Below are 20024 nucleotides of genomic sequence, written 5' to 3'. Positions count from 1 at the left end.
TTCATAATAATAAAAACGAAGAATTTTTATTACTGTTTTAGTTTAGTTTCGTCTATGTTTTTCACTTTTGTGAAAAACAGTCTTAGATAAAAAATAATAAATTCCAAATAATATTAATAAACAATATTGTTTGTTCAATTACACAGGTACTCTGAGAATAGCGTATATTCAAAAAAATCATTAGTTTTATCATAAATAAAAATTAAACACATTAAAAATCTTGCGTTAACCCGCAAACGACGCGATGCACGTGTGTTTTCACCTCTGAGCCGTCTCGACTTACAGTGATGTTTAGAGTTAAAAAAAATATAAGCCACTGATTCTCTAGAGTTTGTAAAATGGTTTTTGAAATATATAATTTAAATATCATCTCTCGTTGAAACATTCTGCAAGAACAAATAATTATTCCAATATTGAAATAATGTAAAAATGTAAGTCGGTTCCAAACATTCGAACTAACGCGCGTCATTCGAACTAATTTCGTACAGAATATCAGGTCTCATTGTAATGTGTTAATTTATTATTTATTTTCGTTTCTTATTAAATATTCACATAACAATTACTAAATAAATATCTTGCTTTATTTTAAGAAAATAAGTTATGTATTATGTTATGGGATCTATTATTGAGCTAGCTGGGAATGTATATCGAAATCTAAAGCGCTTCACCCGCTGAAAGGAACCGTTCGTTGAAGGGTGAGTGGCGCCACGATGTCGGCCGCATTCGCGTCGATTCCGTAGCTGGCACAGATCATCTTACGCACTGCTGTACACTATGAACATATCGCCGTCCTTTTCTTACATTAGTGAATGAATTTATTCGCGCAAAAACATCTAATAAACAAGAGCTAGCCAGTGTAATTACAGAAACCTCTTAGTTCTCAAGGTTAAATGGTAAATATTAAATATTCCCTATACTAATGTGACAATTACAGATAAGATTTTTAGTTCTAGTGAACCGATTTAACCTTTAATGACAAGGGTTACGGATTTTAAACTAATGTCAGTTACCTTAAGGTGTTGACATTTAAATAAATTAACAAATATTGGACAGCATCACATATATTACTCTGATCCCTATGATAACTAATGAACTTTTTTTTAAATCGACTCGGCCGGAATCGACCTCGGAGTGGCGTACCCATGAAAACCGCTGTACACACTACTCGACCACGGGGGTCGTCAAATGCCTATCCTTTGCCGTGTTCTGTAAACGGATTCAATAAAATTAATAAATTAAAATTTGAATAACAATATTGTCATGTATTGACCTTATCAAGTTTACATAACAATAATAACATATAAGGAATGTTCACCACAAACTCCGGACTCTTCAGTGATTATGTTTGATGAACGGTTGACGTAGTTCCACTGCTGAACAAAAGCCTCCTCCACAGATCACCAACCATCCCGATCTGGGGCAGCCTGCATCTATAACGTACCTGCCACCTTTTTAAATCGTCCAACCACCTCAATACTGGGTGTCCTACACTAAATTTCCCTAAGCGTGGCATCCTAGCACGAGTTCTTTTAGCGAAATGTATATTTCTTGGAATGTATTAAAAACGATAAGCCGATTAAATGACTTTGATTGTACTTCCCGTAATTAGATAATTAAATTATTATTCATCTCATTAATCTGTGTATTTCTCGGTAATACATATAATTAGGTTCTAAGCAGACCAGATTAGTCTTTTGTACTTTTTAGTGCATTTGCTTTTATTTTTGCCTTTTTTGTAAATTAATACTGGTAATTATATGTTTTGGTTGACATATGTTACTGTAAAAGCTCGAACTAAGGTAAATCTTAAGATTTTCCAGTAAAACCTAAGATTTATCGACATGAGTTGGTAAATGTAAGTATTTATAATAAAGGGACGACTTTTTCGGACTTTTACCATTCCAACCTAACCTAACCTAACATGTAAATCCTAAGATTTACCAAGTGAATGATGGTAAAAGTTCGAAACAAGCAACCAAAGTTTTATGGACATTTACCATTCATAATCGGTAAATCTTAGGTTTTACTGGAGCATCTTAATATTTACCGTAGTTCGAGCTTTTACTGTAACATGTACAATACTCATTACTGAACATTTCGTATTGCGATGCAAGCTATACTCTTATTTGAAGTCGGTTGGTTACTCATTGATAATAACTGTGACATGACTGTAGGACTATAAGACTTAGTTCAGTATATTATTTAATATTGGAAACATTCACTAAATATGAATTACATTTTGTGCCGTACAGCTTTTAAGGCTTGGATCCTTGCGAGAAAAATTTCTATCTGATTTGCTCCTGTGACAGACATTATTAATATTGATAATAGTAACTAATATTAGGGCCTCCTGCCTAGGTATTGCTTCAATGTTGGTTTAGAGTACTTTGAATTTGTAAAAAAAGAATCTTATTACATTTGGTCACGTCTGATGCTGATTGTCATTCTGACATGACTTCTGGAAACGACGAAAATCGTTGTTAATTTACAGTACTTCAAAAATGATATTCCAAACGTCAACCATTTGTAAAATTCTACGTTTAAAAATCATGGAAATAATAATTTCTGTACTCGCCGTCTGTAGCTCATGACGGTGAGCAAAGTTTGTTATTTTTTAATCGTATTTCGAAAGTTATAAAGGATCGAATGACGCAACTAGAACTATGAGCTAATGGCTTCCTGCTGCTTATTTTTTATATTATCACAACTACGTCTGATGATGCAGAGCCCAGGATATCTACACAAATTTTCTTTGTTTTCAGGATGATATTGACCATTACTCTCAATGGCAGACATAAGCGAATAATTTACTACCTTTTTTAATGTTACAAATGTGAAGAGCTGTAACTTAAAGACCGTGGCGACATTTGTATTTTCGATTCGTTTTGATCTGTTGAGCTTTTCTGTAAGAAACTCGAAATTCACTCCAGAATACGAACGTAAATTGACATAAAGTGATATGAGAAATTGACTATAATAAATATAAACTTTATAAGCTACACGTATCAAAATGGCGTATCACCATAAGTCTGTTGTAAACAATTCACGAATGAGATACGAAGCGGATTCACACAGAATCGCACTGCTGAACTTTAATATTGCCATGAAACAACTGTCACCAAAGTAAAACACATATAAAAAATTAAAAGTCGAAATAAATTCAATATATTACATTATTGATAAGATGATTTTAGATAGCAACAACAAATCCACAACAGCGCGATTCTTAAGTCTCTGGAACCAGCTTTCGCCGGCGGTTTTTCGGAACCAATACAACGTGGGAACCTTCAAGAAAAGAGCGTACTCCTTCCTTAAAGGCCGGCAACGCATCTGCAAGCCTCCGGTGTTGAAGATGTCACTTTCCATCAGGTGAGCCTCCTGCTCGTTTGCCACCAATCATATAAAAAAGTACATCTACTTATATATTATATATTACAGTATATATGAAGTATATTACAAATAATTAAATAATTTGTCATTGATATCTGATTTTATATTGATAATGCCATTGAGAAAACGCGGTGCGCTTGATTATCGGATTATATTAATTTATAATTATTAACTAAATAAACGAATAATATCGGTAGAATTGTTGACGCAATGTGCGATTGCATTGAAAAAACTATATTTCTAAAATAAAACAAAACTATCAACTTCCGCAAGTTTGAAATATATTTATAAGGCGATTTGTGAAATTCAATAGAACAAATGAAACTCGGCTTTGAGTATAATAAGCAAGGTTCATTTTGGTTTGTATGTCCGATGATAATAAATCTTTTAGATTTGTATTGGATTTTTGAGATAGATTTTTATAATGGCTCGACAATAAATCAAAACGCAAATAAAACCTACGTGAAACCTAGTTATTACATGATATCAATGTAAGACTCCGGACTATGAATTTTTCGATAGAAAAACCCAATAACTTTTTTATCGGCCCGACCTGGGGTTTGAAGTCCCTTTCTGACTCCCGTATAAAATATTCTTTTCACTCTCATGTTCTTTATATTCCAATTCTACCTCCACGTACTAATAGACACTTTTAATGAAGCCTCTTGAAATTTGTCAGTACTAAAGCGCTTTGGAGCTAGGATTAAAGCTATCGTCTATAATACTGTGCATCGAATACGATGAATCCTTTATCATCCAAGCCTCGCATTTGCCGAATGCCACGTAAATTCTGTACACATTCACAAAATCTAAAAATATAAATCCTGTTGATTTTCTGGAATAAGTGTCATGATAATATAAAGGATTTTATTCATTTATTTATATTTTTTTCACATTTAATTAAATTTTTTTGTATTTTTTTTTTTGATAGTTTTTTTTTTACATTACAAGTATATTATATTATTTTCTTCTGTTTTAATTATTTTTTTAATAATCATGTTTTGATCTTCAAGCATTAATGCTTTAGTATTTAATGAGCGAATCTTTAAAAGCTTCACGCTTGTGTAAAGAAGTTAATAACAAATTTATTCAAGAAATTCTAATATAATATAAAAATATAATTAATTTTAAAACATTTATTAAACTTTATACATAATATTTATTTAAATTGAAAACTTGTGTTGCCATTGCCTTTTTCTTACTACTACGATTTGCACTTGCCTTTTTGGTAAGAATATTCAAGTAACTCGGAATAAATATATGACTAACAGCAACAAATATATTAATGTTTCGTTTAAATTCTTGTGACGCAGCGTTCCAAACGAATCCTTTAATAAAAAATCCCTTAAGATAAATTGAATATACATTTGGATATTGCCACTGAAAAAAATCTTCAATTTACATTATGGAAAATTTTACCCCTGCATAGAAATTACATATACTGCTACAAGACTTATGCCACTTTTGCTCATTAATTTTAATGTAAAAATATATAATATGTATTAAATAAATGTACTATCGCAATGATTGACTGGCCGTCTAGTGACGTAAAAAGTCGCAGGTTCGATCCTGACCCTGTTCTTAAGCTATTGATGTCCCCAATCCTAGCACAAACTTTAAGCTTAATTGGAATATTAGTAATTGCTTAAAATGGGGCATTGCTTTAATTGTTTTAAAATAATATTAACATATTTACACAATCATATTTATCAATGGGGAATCGAGCCTTACTTCTTGGCCTTACTTTTGATGCCAAGTTACAGTGGCTCCCCCATATAAACGGATTGGCGGGTAGACTGAGTTCTGCGACATTTGCGGTCAAAAAAATTAGATTATTTACCAATGTTGATACGGCTCGCTTAGTTTATTTCAGTTACTTTCACAGTATAATGTCCTACGGTATTATGCTTTGGGGCAACGCAGCCGCTATCCATACTATATTTGTGCTGCAGAAGAGGGCTATTCGCGCAATCTATAACCTAGGAGCCAAGGAATCATTAAGGTATAAATTTAAAGAAATTAAGATATTAACTGTTACTTCTCAATATTTATTCTGTAATGTTTTGTATGTACGGAAAAATATTAATGTTTTTATGAAAAAAATGTGATTCTCATAACATTCGTACAACGAACAAACACAATCTTGTTACTCCTGTTACTCGACTGCATAGAGTCAGTAACTCTTTTGTGGGGCAATGTATACGCTTCTACAACAGGATCCCAGAAAGCGTTCAAAATGCTTTTGTTGCCAAATTAAAAAAAAAAATTGTTAAGAAACGCTTGTGTGCTAAAGTCACTATACAATTAGTGAATTTATGTTTGATAGCACACCTTGGGAATGAAACGATCGCCTCATGGCTGTTTCTATTCATATACAATTATGTATGTAATTAATTTGACAAAAAAAAGACCCGCTGAGTTTCTTTCGCCGGTTCTCCTCAGGTCAGGGTGTTCCTTTTTCCGAACCGGTGGTGGAGTTTAATTTGACCATCAATAAGAAAGTGTAATGCTTCTGTGTTGAATTAAGGAATTTGAGTTTGAGTTTGAATTCAACTGGAGCAGTAATAACTGCAGTTAGTTTTACTTTGGCCGATTAAACCTTAAAATCAGAAAAAACCTCAAAGGTTTCTTTGAAACCACCAAGCTATAACCTTCGGCTGTAATTCACATAATCAACATATTAGACTACCATGTTAATTAAAAAAAAAAATAAGATATTTTTTGAAGAAAACTTTTTGAATCATGAAGTTCCTAATATTTAACGATAATAATAATAAATAACTTTATGTTAGGTGAGGTATAAAATAAAATGTCATGACGACTTACCCAGCTGATATCCGGAGAATTTTAAAAGGAATTTCATTAGATGCTACGTTCTCTTATTGATATGGGCGTCAGACATTCTAGGCCGCACTTTATTAAGACACCATATAAATTTCGTAGAATTGCGGAGATGGTACGTGACGATATTCCATATTCCAGCGTGTCGGATAATCGACGAAGGTACATATATAAAGTGGAACAAATTAAAAAGAGACCTGGTTAAATAGGATCAATTGGTTTTACGCAAAGAGTTGAAGAAAACAAAGTCTTAATTTTCTTGAATAAAGTACAACAAAGTTTGTAATGTTTTTTTTTTTTTTAATTATTAAAGTTTTAAACAAGTTTATACATTCCAATTTTAGGATCTTAGGATCACACATTACATGACGAAAAAGGTTAAATTATAATTATATATTAAATACAATCTTTTTCGTAAATTTTTAATTGTGTTAAGCTGAACAAAGTTAACATTGAAATGACATATTTTATGAAAATTCATAAAATCAATCAATAATCAAAGAATGTTTGTTTGAAAAGGCTATTATTACATGAAGTGAATATTTTAAAACATATGAATCCGGTAATAGTTTAACAGAATATTAGTTATTAAAGCTCAAGTTAACATGCTAAGTACCTAATTCTATTAATGTAAATTATTTATATGGCTATAAATATTTAAATGAAAAAATAGATAGTATTTATAAAAATACTGAGCCGAGATTGCCATGTGTTTAAACGCGTGCATTTTAAACGATGAGTTTGACGACGAGATGAGGTATTCCAGTGCAGAATATAATTCATTTCGTTCTTGACGGTTAAGGAAAACATTGTGAGGAGACCTGTAGGTGTTCAATTTCAACGAAATTCTGCCACATTTATATCTACCAACACGCATTGGACCAGCGTGGTGGAATAACCTCTAAGTAAGAGAAGACCTTATCCTAGAGGTGGGATTTACATGATGTTACTATTTAATTATTACGTATACATATACATAAAGTCTGGTTATATGAGAATTTTAATGTGAAAATGTCTGTAACTAAAAGACATTTAAAAAAACGCTATTTTGTCACGTATCGCTCACTAATAACGCATAGAACTGGCACAGCCGTGACTGATCGGTTTTGAAACTCTGCACAGTTTTAGAGACGATATTTTTGTTTTCAGTCGTTTTTCTCTGTTCGTGTTACAGTTGCTGCAGAAATGTTAAAATTACAAAATAATTTATGGTTGAAAAATATTTTTGGAAGTCTATTATTTTATGATTGAAGTTAAAAAATGACGTAATAACGCTCTCAGCCCCGTCTTAAGCACCGGGTGCCACTGAGGGGGCGCGTCACTGATGGTCAAAGACTTTACAAGGCGCCAATGCGCGGTGCTCGAATTTTGTGATAAAGAAACATATGGTTACGAATTAAATAAAAACAAAAGTGAATTTCTTAAATCTAAACATAATTTTTTTGCTTAGGATAAACTCGGAACATAAGCGTCACTTGAAAATGGCAGCTAACCGTCTTAGTTGTATTTTTTTAGGTCTCCGTTTAAGCAATTAATATAAGTTTTAAGTTAAAAAAAAACAACCTATAATTACACTCTACGTAAGCATCAATCCTTTTGTTTTCAGGAATTAAAATTATAAATATTTTAAAATCTCCAAAAAGGATTTAATGTCGTTTAACAGATAATACAAGAAATCATTGTAATTATTAAATAACGCTTTATTTTAAATTTCAGTTCTTCTTTTCAAATATAATATAATCTTTACCAAAGTAAATAAAAATCGAGAAGTAGTTCGTGTATTAAATATGTTTGAATGGAAGTATTTAAAGAATTTCTCGGTCGGTGTACGGTAAGCTGTAATTAGTTCTAGATAAACTGGCTGGGCTTGGCGCGATTCCGTTAAAAAATTTCAAATAACATAAATTTAGATTTGTAAATGTCTATCCAGTAAATGTAATATTTAATTCAATGAAAAAGTATTCACAAAGACAAAAATAATACATTTAAAAGTAACACTGCTCACAATGCAAAAAATATTTACAACGAACATTATTTGGTCGTGAGTTTATGGTTTCTATGCCAATTAAGGAATCATACGTAAAATGAAATAGAAATGTAAAATAAAACCTTAATATTCCTCCGCTTGGCAAAGATCTGCTGTCGAGAGGACGATATGGAGATTATTCCACATACTCAATACGTAGTTTCATTCAACACATATTCTTCACGATATTACCTCTAACCGCCGAGCACATGAGTAACCACTGCCGAGAAGGACCAGTGGTAAGAACAAGTACTGGTCCTTCTTTTAAAAAAAATATCACCACAGCTTAAAAAGATCAGTTGGTCTGATTATGCTGTTAACAATAGAAATACGCATTAATTTTTAATTTCAATTACCCAATTACACAGCTATTGAACACTCTTATGTGGAACTATAAGTATTTACAACAAGCGCCCAGAAGACCTTGAGGAATATGCAATTGTAAAAAATCGTTAAAATACGTGTCTACGCTAAAGGATATTAAAAAAACTAAAGACTTCTTAGTTTATTGCACACCTTGGGAATGAGATGATCGCATCCAGGATATCTCAAATAACGGAAATATATTTTGTATTATTGTATGAAAACTATAATTGGAAAGTAGGACATTTAAAACAGAAAAAAACCCAGAGTTAATTTCGCCGTTTAGATTTTTGTCAAACAATAAGCAAGTGTAGATCTTCCATATTGAATAAATATTTTTTACTCTTAGTTTAACTTTGTGATGATAACAGAATTTATTTATACGTTTTATGCGTGGCGTTTGGCAAATTTAATAAAGATAAATATCATATAGATAAATTATGATATATCACAAAGACGAAAATCTGTCCTTAGTTCGTCTCTATATAGCACGCTCCATTTACATGAACGAAGTTTGTTTCGTCATACTATATTATTTATTAAATAAATGACACAATAATAAATTGAAGACTCTTAAGAATTTTTTTATTAAAGAAAATGACAAAATATTAAATTAAAATCCCATGTGAATTAAAAAAAAAATAGTTTATATAATCTATTAGTATAGAAAAAAGATAAAGAGTTACTTTCACTTATTATATACTAATATGATATGTGAAAGTAACTATATCTATTTGTTTGCTGCTTATATCGTAAATAAGTGTGATATCAATTAGAAAATATAATTATAAATATAAAAAAATTGTTCGAATCATAATTTTATTGAGAAATAGATCAGAATAGGACACGGCAATTAAATTAACATTTTATTGTTACAATTTTTTGGGTGCCCATAATTTGGAAATTATATTTTCTAAATTATTTTTATTAAACGGTATAGTGTGATAGACTATCTATTTTAAATGAATGATGGTACTGTCGGATTTATATGAATAAGGATTAAAAATGAATCGGAGAAAATACCTTCACAGATAACGTATTATTTATAGCAAAATACTTTTTTTTTGCCAAGAGGGCACAGATTATTTCGCCAATGTCACGTGCAATGGAGAAGAATAGCAAAAATAAGCAAATCCTTTTTAAAATAAGCAAGAACTTTTGAATTGACAAGTGCTGTCACTGTCATCATGACATATAAATAATGTAGTTTTTAGTAAACGCAAGATTTAACAATAAATACTAACCCTAATAATTACTTATTTAGATCGTTTTCTAATTACAGTAGACGATTAATTAATGTTATTAATGAAATGATATACATTAATTGTAAGAGACTTGTTTTGTTTTCCTTTAGCACGTACGTACGAAGTTACCTTGATAATATATTCAAGCCCTAATAGGTTACACGAATTGTTGTTTAAATCAGAATTCACTAAACTGTACAAACGCCTGACATTAATTAGTAGCAAGGAAAGTTTTTGACGTGTCATAGAACTCGGTTAGGAAAGTTAGACAATTAAATTGATCATAATGAAATATTATAATTAATTAATATAATAAACTAAAATCTTTATCTATTACATCACATAATTATGATTATTTGAATTTTTGTCTGTTTGTTTTTGTTTGTTCGTAGAAACGTCTTAACAGATTTGAATACGGTTTTAACTGGTGTAATGTAGTAACCTTGGGGTAACATATAGCGTTTATTTTTTTTAATCGGTTCATAAATGATAAAAATATGTCAATTAAAAAAAAAAAACATCTAAATATTTATCGGTAAAATATCGTCAAGTTGATTTGGTTGATTTGGTCTAATGAGTGGGTGGTACCTAACCACTCACTCATCAGATATTCTACCGCCAAATAGCAGTACTCAGTATTGTTGTGTTCCGGTTTGAAGGTGAGTGAGCCAGTGTAACTACAGGCACAAGGGACGTATCATTTTAGTTACCAAGATGATGTAAGGAATGGCTAATATTTCTTACAACGCCATTGTCTATGGGCGGTGGTGACCACTTACCATCAGGTGGCCCATTTGATCGTCCGCCCACCGACATTAAAAAATAATTTTCCCTTTTCCCTTACGTGACAAATTCAATCATTCACTCTACAGTAATCCGCGTAAAAGAACTTCCAAAAAATAGGGCCGTATAAGCAAACTATCCAGTACTTTTGATATTATACACAGGATACTTCAACGGCACACTCTAAAGAGAGAACCACACTATGTTTTCGAGGCTTACAAACTACTAACGAAATTCTGCCACATGTATATTTCACTAACCCGCATTGGAGCAGCGTGGTTGAATATGCTCCAAAACTTCTCCTCAAAGGGAGTGGAGGCCTTAGCCCAGCAGTGGGAAATTTACATGCTGCTAATGTAATGTAATGTAAAAAAAATATTGAGACTTCATGAATAGCATTCATTCATATTACGAACGTCATAGGCAGGCTAATAGTTCACATTTTGAATACGAGAGAACTTTTAAGTAGGTGTTCTGTAATACAAAATATTTTTGAATTTGAACAAAACTTAAATATAACGCTGTATAATGTATAAAATATTTAACACAATACATTTAGAAGCGAAATTACACTGACTCACTCATATATCGAGATTTCCGAAACCATAGATCCGATTGACTTGAAATTTAGTAGTTATTGCTTTTGCGACGCAACTTTAATGGGTTTGATAGAGGGGTAACTTTGTATTAATTTTACTCGCATGGAGTATGCTCGCTTTTGTCTTTCTATGTCATTTAAATTAGGATTTTTAATATTGACTATCTACCATTAGTAGATAGTCTTGCCAGATGTGTTTGTGTGTTGTTATGATGTGCGTACGTAATATTAGGTGTTCGTACTTTGATTCTGATCAGATTTTTTTCATATTTCAACTATTTTTGGATTCACCCTGTTTTGTATGCCTTTTCAGCAAGTAATGAAATATTTCTTAAGTCAAATCAAGTAATAAAAAATATTTTGTTAAGGTCGTACATTCAATTCGCTTTTTTATATTTTAATGATATAATTATAAGGATGGGCAAATCGGACAGCTGATGGTAAGTGGTCACCAACGCCCATAGACATTGGCGCTGTAAGAAACATGAACCATTCCTTACATGACCAATTCGCAACCAAGCTTGGAAAGTAAGATGTTATGTCCCTTGTGTCTGTAGTTACACTTGCTCAATCAACTTAAAACTGGAACAGGATAATACTAAGTAATGCTGTTTAGTGGTAGAATATCTAATGGGTGGGTACAACCAAGTAAGTCTGTAAATTGTACGAAATGAAAATAATTCATTGCCGGTTTCGCGAACATACGGTTTCATGTGCCGGTTATATATTTTCAATTTATAAATTCGCTTAGTAAAATTACCTTAGTCGGCTCTTACGACATTTCTGTTCACTAGTACATATGAGGCGGTTCTTTTACACTCTGTGGGAACCACACGATTTTAAAGTATTTATTTATTTGTTTACACAAGTTTTGCTTACATTTTTTGATGTGAGCCCTGAATTCCGAATTAGCTTTCGCTGTGTTTTGGAAATCAGTTCCTTCCCAGATGTTAGGTTATAAATTTGTTTCTTGTTATAAAAGTAAATGAAAAAATAATAGTAAAAATAATAATAAAGTATGTGTAAGTGTGTATCTGTATATGTGTATTTATGTATTATGTTGCGTGCTATGAGAGGGTTTAGTAATATGTGTATATATGCAACAATTATTTAAGCTTTATTTCAGCTCTTTGAATTATAATAGTCAACAACTGTTCAGTTTCCTTTAAATCAAAGTCCGTTAGCCATTCTTTAATTCTTTTTTTTTTATTAGCAACAAGTTTTCAAAATATTCCGTATATTGCGGTATGGGTGACCCATTTATTATTATCATTATTATTTTGTTTAAATTTTGCAAATCTCGGTGTACACCGGTTACTAATGATCACGGACCGAACTCGAGTGAGCATCATCTGGGTCCTAATCTAAAATTTTAATTAGTGTGATCTTTTGGCAGTGTAATTCTATCTTTATCCGACTGCATAAATTTACGAACTATTTTACATGTGTTCAGTATTGCAGCTTTCTGTCATTCTGTTATTATTATATATACCTATATGTAAAGATATATACTGTAATATATATATTACATAGCGATGAATGTCCTACTTTATATGTAGTCCTTGTTGGCCTATTCTTCACGGCTCATGAATTTGGGAAGGAATAAATTATTCGTCATTGTAAGAATTGATGATGGCTGAAGCTATTTTGGCAAGTCATAAGTCTTATGCTTAAGTAGAAAATACTTCGGGCGGTTTCGCCGGTGCCGATAACAATATATATATCAAAATAGCGTTTTAAGTGCTGTTTGGTTTTATTTCATAAATGTAAACTATGATATTTATTTTCCTGGATGTGCTTAAGTAAATAACACTATTGACGGACTCCGTGGTCGAGTAGTTGTACACCGGTTTTCATGGGTACGCCACTCCGAGGTCCCGGGTTCGATTCCCGGCCGAGTCGATGGAGTAAAAGTTCATTAGTTTTATATGTTGTCTTGGGTCTGGATGCTTGTGGTACCGTCGTTATTTTTGATTTTCTATAACACAAGTGCTTTAGCTTTTTACATTGGGATCAGAGTAATGTCTGTGATGTTGTCCAAAATTTATATATTTTTTAATGGGGCGATTGGTTGGAGGGATTAGGTAGTGCAGCGATGCTATAAATAATATTTCAGAACATAATTTTTCTGTGCTAGTCTTCATTGAGAAACGATTTTCCTCCACATTTGGAGTCTCTTTGTCTCTTAGTTTAATCTGAGCGTTCATTAATCAGTCAGTCAGCTGCCTTTGATATATAAATCTTTTGTATGCCGTATATATATATAAATATAAAAATTATATATAATAGCCTATTTATTTTATTACTAGTCGTGTAACCAATGGGATGGATACATATATGTATCTTGAAAAATTGATTCTCAATTATGTCTCAAAATGAACGTCCAAAATAATACTTTGCTTATTTATGTCATAAATCTGTGATCAGTTCTATGGGATCACGAAGTTTTAATCTCTTTTGACGAGTGAGATTGATTCTACTATAAAGGTTTTGTTGCTTGGTTGTTAACGTTTCGTAACGTTATGGAACTCTGAAAACGATATAAGTGATTTATTCTTTACCAGCAATAAAAGGAATAGTAGAACGCTCAACGTGAATATTTGTTTCAAATGCAAATTTTCCAATATGAATGTTTTTTCTTGTTAACACAGACGAAAAATAGATTTATCATTCGGTAGTTTACAATCTCCTTGTTAGCGAGAAAAAATTACCGAACACATAAAGCAGTAGTTACGTACGTAATTATTGTTACAAATTGCAGTAACTGTAGTTTATTTCAAGTGGTCTTATATTACATAATATTAATTTAGTAGTGGGATATGTAAGCGTGCATCTGATTTTATATAATTTGCATTTTGTACGAATGTTAATAGTCTCTGCTAGAGTGAAGTTAATAAAATAACCGTAGTCAGTAAATAATTTCCTTGGAGTTCAAGCTTGCTCCATGCTAAATTTTATCAAATTTGATTCAGTGTTATGCCTACGAAAGTGTAACAGACAAACAGACAGAGTTACTTTTGCATTGATAATTTTAGTGAAGATAAAATATATCATAATGATCAAGCTCGCTTAACATCTTAGTCAAGTCAAAGCGAGGTTGCTAATAAATAAAATATTATATATATAACTATGTTAAATTTAAAATAATATACTTTAAGAGATTCTCTGATGAGTGGTATTTCGCTTATATGTAACTTATATATGTATATATTATGTTATATAAGTACCGGGTCATTTAATTTGCCCGGTATTGCTAGTATATTATATATACCTAAATAAGGGCAAACGCAGTTATTTTGTTTTAAACGTTTATTTTTATAATTCGTAAACACTTTATTATTTACTAAATATATTTTCACAGATAAAGAATTGTCTATTGACTAACTTTACTAACTCTACACTTACACGAGCACTGTTGATAATATGGATGTTTTAGAGGGATCGGCGTTCTCGCGGCGCGCGGTGCTTTTAAGTTGATTACGTTCTGATGCAACAGTTCTCCGCGTATCCAATTAGTATTCTATATGCCCTTTCAATTAGCAAAAATGTTTTACTATTCAACATCTTTCGATATCATGAACTTCACGTCGTTATTTCCTTCAAAATTTTGAGCGCAACACGTTTTTCAATTTACATGTTTGATTAAGTATTTTACAAATCTGTAACTATAACTAAGTATAGAGACATTTTTTTTTTTTTAAATCTTGTCTGAAAAAAAAGCTAAGATACATAAAACCAAAAAATGTGTGTTTCGAAGAAGGTTTTAATATTATATAATTTCGTCATATAGTTGACTGCGCTTCGCAGTTTAATATCGACTTTTCTAGACTTTCTTGCCAGCGAATGTAATGTTCATACAAATAATATAATAAATGTAGTTTATTATGAAACATGATACGTATTTATCTTGATCATTAGATATTCTACCGCTAAACAGCAATACTTAGTAATATTGTGATCCGGTTTAAAGAGTAACTGCAGGCAGAAGAGATATAAAGTCTTAGCTCTCAAGGCGTATGGTGTGATGTAAGGAATGTTCAATATTTCTTACAGCAGTAAGTCTTTAGGCGGTGGTAATCACATACAGTCAGTTGCTCTATTTATCCCACCGCCTTTTTATTACATAAAAATAATAATTGATAAATGGGATTTTAAATGACAGAACACAAAACTAACAATAAGAATCAAAATTTCATTGATCTAAAAACTTTGACTGTAGAACGATGACTAAAGAACTTACAGAATTTCCCCTAGAATTTGCATTTCGGCAAACCAGTGTATTCGTCACATCAGGCTTTTAGAGGATGAGTCCTTTAAAATTAATCTTTAGTGATATCACATTTAACAGTTTCGATAAATAAGTGTGCGTGAGCGATAGAAAAAACGCAAAAGGAAAAAGGCCGGTGGGGTGGGGCGTTCAATAAAGGGTAGCTCGGCGTAACTGTCAATTGGCACTGGATATGGAACGCCGATATTACTTTGATGCTACTTGCTTACATATAACATAACATATATAACATAAAAATAAATTGCCGGTCGTTTCAGACAGAGTAGGATAAAGCCCCTGATCTGTATTCGATCTGTATTCGTGCGTGTCGTAAGATCTGATTAATACAATTTTTATATTAAAGGTACGCATCCATCAATATTAACAATGGTGGCGAAAAACCAAAAACATGCTAGGATTTGAAGGGCTAGCTTCAGAAGCTGCTGCTTGACTACACTTTTAAGTCTGCCAAATTCGTTTTCTTGTAGCGTCAGAATATACAGCTTGGACCTCAATATAGAAAAGAAAAAGGCAAGCCAATGATAAATAATTAAGAATTTAATTTGGAGCATGTCACAACAGCATATTCTGATATGTGTGATTCAATTATAATGTAGTACTTTATCTATTTATACCTCTACATATAAAGGCGAGAGATCACCTTTGTAGAAGATTACGCCGTCACATATAATAAAATTGGAGTCTCTTTGTAATATTAAAATAACCGCTTTTTACTACCTGCATATGCATGTATGCACGGTATACCAAATTAACATTTATTAAATTTGTCTGTTTGTTCCGGCTAATCTCTGGAATGGCTGGACCGAATGTGACAGGACTTTCACTGGCCGATAGATGATGTAATAAGGAGTAGCTTATTCTATTTTTATTTTAGAATTATTCATAAAATAATAATAAAGTCACGCTGCAATGTCCAAATACTGTCCAGTACCATGCGCAGTCCTAGCGCACACCATCACTCCGCCGTCACGTCGGCTGCCTCCTACCAATGACTTAATGTCACAAAAGCCTCCTAATAGAGAATTAATAAGTTATATTAAATCTGCGAACTCAACAATAACTATTTTTGTAAAATTCAAACGCGCACGAAGTCGCGGGCACATCTTGTAATCAATATTATATGAATTATTATTATCTGTATATAACTGACAACTATCTGTCTCTTAAGAATTATAAAATTATTTTTTTAATCTGGTAAAAAAAAAACATTGACAGATACTCGCCATGGCGGGAAAATTGATTCTCGGATACACATTTTTACCTGCGTATTGAATAAAACATTACTGATAATTATTATTTAAGAAGATAAATTATATAAGAAAACTTAGTAGTGTTCTTTTAGGTCTCTATTCTTAAGCAGAAGATTTTGAACTTATAATAATATAACAAAGTTAGATTGTTGAAATAATCTTCAGATTCAGGTTATTAAGTTAAAAAAAGTCCCAGTGTAATAATTAACACACATAAATAATACAATGTAGATTTATAAACGAACGTAGCGATAGACAACTATCTTAATATTTATGCACAGCCTTATTCCGGGCACTTATATAACAATTAAAGATAATAGCTGCCTATACCACTTACATAATAAAGAGAACAGAAATTAGCCGTATTAAGTTCTAACATTACATTCAATGGTAATTCTACAGCTTGTAAATCTCCCACTGCGGGGCTAAGCCATATTCCTTTGAATAGAAGGTTTTGAGCGTATCCAATGCGGGTTGGTGGATATACATGTGGAAGAATTCCGTCAAAATCATATATGCAGGTTTCCTCACGATTTTTTCCTTCATCGCCGAGCACGAGATGTACACTGATATACACAAGTTAAGCACATGAAAATTCAGTTCAGAACCCGCAATCATCGTTTAAACATAAAAAAAGTTAATCCAAGACAATTTATAAATGATCAACTATCATGAATGTTATCTTAGCGCGAATTTTGTGACGGTTGAGTTAGGTCTAAAATAAAAGGCATTCTTAGTCGACACAATTTTTTTTTCATCGAATATAATATAAGAAACAGTTAGAATTGGGTCAGATGGTAAATATATGATTATGAGGTCATTTTACAGTGCAATCTGCTAGAACGACAACCGATAAGTCGGTATGAGCACACGATAACGGTAGGGATTACCGACCACAGTAACATAAACCGTACGCGGTGGATACAGATCATTGTTGATTGTTTTGTTTTTTTATCATATACGTGAGCGGACTAGCAAATGGTAGCAATAGCCCACAGAAATTGGCGCTGTTAGAAATATTAATATATAAATACACTGGCTCTCACACCCTTCAAACCGGACCCCAACAATACCAAGTATTGCTGCTTGGCGACAGAATATCTGATAAGTGGTTGGTACCTACCCAGACTTGCACAAAGCCCTACCACCAAGTATTCTTCACGTTTTACTATAAAAGTATAATTCTCTATGAAATTTGATGTACTTAATGTACTACAAAATTATTTCAAGTATCTTTGAAGTTCATGTAGATGTGGTGGATACGTAATGTGATATACATGTATTGCTCATATACTAATCTATACAGATTTCCTACGCGTATGTTACATTTAACAAGTATATTATTGACTGTAATACCATTGTACAGATTATGATTGATTCTCAGAATTCATGAATATCTCAAAGAGAAATAATTACCTTGCTAAAACATATGCCGTTACTTTTCTTGATATCAATATAAGGCACAACTCTCACAAATTTTGAATTTAAACTATCAAATATCTTTATTTAACATAGAAGTATTATACTTTCTTATTGATTGTACAACACTCTACTACCGCTTCGGAATAAATATATCAGCTTGATTGCTATCGTAAATTATTTATTTTTGAAGCATTCTGAAGGCGATCGTTTCATTACTAGGGTATCTTCTCTAAGATCCTGTTGTGAAAGCGTATACAATGCCCCAAGAAAGAATTACTAACTGTGTCACCGGGTAACAGGACTAGCTAGTTTATATTTGATCCTTGTATTATTAAGCGACAGTCAAAACTTTTATTTCCTTATCCAGGTCATAAATTGCACGAATAGCCTGTTTCTGCAGTATGTTAGTAAACGTTTAAATTTTTTTTTTAATATATTGAAGATATATGATACACAATATATAAGGGTTCTAATGATGTACAACCAAATCTGTTATGTTAGAATAAATAAATATATACACACATGAATCCTGATAACATTGTATTTATTTTTGTGCAGTCCTGTAAAAACAGGAAACGACACATTTAATGTTAGACTCTATAAATAAAAACACGTATGCAACATTTGAAAAATATATGGTGTTGAATTCAACATATAACCAAATAAAATAAGTCACAGTCCAAGATTTTGAACTAATTTCAAAGGTTGATGAAATGAAAACATCTCACGCCATATCATCGTACACGTGCCGATTTCCTCACGATGTCTTCCGTAACTGCCACACACGAGATAACTTATAAACACAAACTGAACAAAATGAGTACACAGTGGTGCTTGACCGGAATTGACCCGTATTCGTCCGTTAAGATCCACGTGTTCCTTATATAAGACCATCTTGAATTTTCGTTTTAGTATTTACTTTTATTTTATGTATACAATTATATCTGAAGATTGATTTGGGATTATTTGTTCGAATTAAGAAATCGTTTTTGTTTCATACGTAATTTAATGATTTATATATAATTTTATACTATTAAATTGACATACCTTTTTAATTTCGCTGGAAAATCGTATGACCTTTTCCTAACTTGAAGTGTTAGGGGAAAGGGGTCTGATATATGGGACTTGCTGGTGCCTTGGGCGCGCTAGAGTACACCGGAATACTCACTAAAAACCAACATATATTTCTTCCGAAATTGCTAATTTATAATCGGCCTGCGAATGTCCTATTGTATGTGTATATGTCATATAACTATTATGGTCCTTTGAATATAACATTTTGTGCCAAGACATTACTTTTGTTAATATTACCGATAAACCAAAAATCTTCATAATACACATTGCGGGCTTGTTTGAAGGGTGAGGGAACTAGATTTATAAATTGCTTTAATTTAATACATCCGCACGAGGGTTCTTTGGTATTGACGGTCGCTTGTCTGTAAGGGGATATTTTCATCATATCATAAATAACATCTTCACAATGGCGACTTCCATTGTGTGACCAGAAAATTATTATCCTAGGACCTAAAGAATCATTGAGATATGAATTTAAAGAAATCAAGATATTAACTGTTGCTTCTCAATATACATATATTCTGTAATGTTATACGTATGTACGGAAAAATATTAATGATTTTATGAGAAAATGTGATACTCATAGCATTGGTACAAGAAACGAACACAAACTTGTTACTCCTGTTAGTCGAATGGATAGAGTCAGTAACTCTTCTGTCTCAGTCTCTCTTCTCTGTGGGGTAATGTATACGGTTCTACAAAATCCCAGAAAGCGTCCAAAATGCCTCTGTAGATATATTTAAAA

This window comes from Vanessa atalanta, chromosome 9 (genome assembly GCF_905147765.1).
Source record: "Vanessa atalanta chromosome 9, ilVanAtal1.2, whole genome shotgun sequence".
Lineage (NCBI taxonomy): Eukaryota > Metazoa > Arthropoda > Insecta > Lepidoptera > Nymphalidae > Vanessa > Vanessa atalanta.
Note: the sequence above shows the minus strand (reverse complement) of the source record.